Source organism: Populus trichocarpa, chromosome 4 (assembly GCF_000002775.5).
Source record: "Populus trichocarpa isolate Nisqually-1 chromosome 4, P.trichocarpa_v4.1, whole genome shotgun sequence".
NCBI classification, from domain to species: domain Eukaryota; kingdom Viridiplantae; phylum Streptophyta; class Magnoliopsida; order Malpighiales; family Salicaceae; genus Populus; species Populus trichocarpa.
The window spans coordinates 14173969-14177231 of NC_037288.2; the positions used below are offsets into that span (position 1 = coordinate 14173969).

The window sequence follows — 3263 nt, forward strand, 5'->3', positions numbered from 1 at the left end:
TGCTTGAAATATGTGGTGGCAGGCCATTAATGTTTCATGAGGAAAAAAAACTAAAGATAAGGGACTGCTGTATAAATAGGGAAAAAACAAAAAATAAACTTGCTTTATTGACAATAATAACAGCCCTATCAGATTTACCATCTAAATTTGATAACAAAACATAAAGATAAAGTTGTATTAACTAAAAAACAGCCCTAAAATCAACAACTAACCTTCTAAAGTCAATGAAGTTGACGTTGCAGTGTAAAAACAGCAACAAAACCTCCTGAAAACAGCCCTCAATACACGTGGGAATGCTTGCAAAATTTGTGGCCAGCCAATGAAAATGTTTTGGAATGATAATGCATCTTAAATAGAAACACACACACAGCACAAACCAACATATATTTACTGCCATACCCATCAGCAAACCAGTATTTGTACCATGACCAACCATTCAACCCAGCAACTGTCATTCAACCCACAATCAAACATTCAAGTAAGGAACAATAATTCAAGGCTGTAGCAGCAATTCAAGTGAACTAACATTCCACCAATCAACTGCCATTCAACTCATAAAAAACCATGAAATCCCTCCAGTTACAATATGAAATTCAAGGCTGAAAAAGCAAACTGAACACAAAGTGTTCCAGCCATTCAAACTAGGCTATAGAAGTCAACATGAAACCTACAATTACAGCTTGTAAAAGGTACAACAATAGCTGTTAAAAACATCTCAAACATAACCAATGAGCCGACAACTACAAATACAAAGGAATTGCTCAACATATGATACGTTACAAGTTAAGAAACCTGGGAAAAAACAGCAAAGGCATAACCATTTGCATCAACCATTTGGCAATTCTACAGCCGCAGCAACACCTCATGCACCTAACCTTTTTGTGGACTTTTAACTGTGAGAAAACACATAACCATACAACATGTTAACAGCTCATTGGAATACAAATCAAACATTAGAAGTGTGCTAAACATTCAAAAACACTTGAAATATGAAATGCATGCAATAATTACCAAAACATATGACACACAACAAAATTTAATTGTTGCGACATATAACATAAAATAACATACATAACTGTTATTTTTCCCTAAAGCAAATGTAAACTTACTTCAAGGTCTGTAGGTTGCCCTTCGATCGAACATTAATTTCAGCCACTGAAATTTTCGGTCCATATCACCAATTGCTGCCCACATTTCCCTCCTACTTCTAACCATGAAAAACTCAGTTGCAAAACAATACAGCTCACTGCCGAACACCACTTCCTCAATGGAGTGAAACTCCTTACTCTTCTATGCTACATCCTTTTTTATCAAAAACATTTGACGTGCATTCACTCTTGGTAGACACACTATCAACTAACTTATCTAATCGCGCAAACAAATGCGATCCCCTTCCGGCACCCCTTTTTTTTTTCAAATTTTGTTGGGAACTTTGTTGCACACCTTTTCTCTTCCCACTACTACCAGTGGGATTGCTTGTGCTGTTGGAAAAATTGACACCAGCCACCATATTATTGACATTGGCAACAAAATTTGGTAGACTATCCTCCTCAGAATCTCCACTACCTTCCTGCAGCTCAGGGTCCTCATTTCCTACGTTAGTTTGCCTTTCACCGACACCATCTTCATCAGAATTCAGACCCTGTGATGGAGCCCAAGCATACTGACCGGTAGCAACAGTGTTTGTAAACATGATATCATATTTACTACACAATGTTGGATCGATGCCAACATGCCTAAACTTTCTTGCTCCGCGTATCTCCTATAACAAAGGGACAATGAAGAAACAAATGCATAAAAAATGATGTAAAAGCACGCAATCAAACAATTTATTACAGCTCTAAACATACTGAAAAAAACAGACCTGGTTTTTAGCTTTCCACCATTCATCAGGAGCCGCAATTGTTCCCAGTTCAGCACTCCATCCTACTCCTGTTTCGGAAATCAACTTTTTCCATATTCTCCAATCTTTTTTAATTACGTCCCACTTATTCTTTAATTGTGCTTTCGTTAATGCATGGCCAGTTTTATCCTTAAAGCAATTCATAACATATTTCCACCCAGCTTTGTCGAAATGTGTGTTGGGTCGCATACCTTGCTCAATTGCTTTAATACATATGTCACAAAAAGCGTGCAACATCTCTCTAGTCCAACAAGCCTTATCTTGTGATTGAGAATCGTCCATGTTCTCGGCTAAAATGTTTTGTCTAATATACAATTAACAGATTAATTTCAATTGCCACTCTAAACTAATAAACCGGTGCAAAAGAAACTCTTAATTTCCACAACACCAATATCCACATATTGAAAAATCCTATGCTCTCTTCTTTCCTAAGAAAAAAAGACCATCCCCTTTTCACATTCAGCACTCCGCAATCACATCCTTTATGTTTGACAAAATCCTATAATTTTTATCCTGTCCCAGTTGATGAAAATTTTTTTTTGCAGCAATTCTAGCTAACATAAAGTATTACTCCACTCTCTTCAAACCTTCCTTTGAAGCAATGAATAACCTTTTCTTGATTAAATTTAATAATTTTTTTTAAAAAAAACAAAGAATCATTCTACTAATGCTAAACCAAATTTAGCAGAGACAATGAAGGTAATGACTAGCTAGCTCCCATTTAAATAAAAAATCCACATCAAAACCAAAGTCTTTAACACGAAAGCACATATATTTGTGACTAGCTATGCATAACAGCGTAAAGAAATGTTAACATTTTGATGGTTTCACACCACGCACAGCCAAAATCACATGTAAAAAGAGAATCAGAGATATAAAGTAACTGTGCAACCGAAACAGACCAACTGACCTTGAATTTTCTTGTGCAACCGAGACAGAGATTGGTAAGATGCTTGTGCTTGAGCTTTCCAGGAGGCTGATTTCGAAGCTCTCTTTGGTTCCGGCAAAGAAAACACACAGCAAGAGACAATTTTGGTTAGAGAAAACAGTTTGTTTTAACTGATAAGGCAAGATCTATACATTTTTTTAGGTCAAGTGCGAATAAAATTACCTGGTTCAGTGCGTGTCTTCTTCAACCGTGAAAGGAGTTCATCATGGCAGCAGATCGGTGGCAGATGGGCTTGATCTACACTTGGCTACAAACACTGGTGACACTCTCTAGAGTGTGTGAGAGAATGGACGAAGAGTGTGTGTACTGAAAGCGCGATGAGGAGTACTGATTTTTTGAGAAGAGGGCAGTTGTGGAGGAGGAGAGCCCTGGGATGCGAATGTGGAGGAGGGGAGACGACCGTGATGTTGA

General features: G+C 37.5%; 1 pseudogene; it reads right to left on the reverse strand.

Annotated features, from left to right (window-relative positions):
- Window positions 1-1110: 1110 nt before the first annotated feature.
- On the reverse strand, window positions 1111-2186 carry LOC127905257 (L10-interacting MYB domain-containing protein-like; annotated as a pseudogene).
- Between the last annotated feature and the right edge of the window lie 1077 nt (window positions 2187-3263).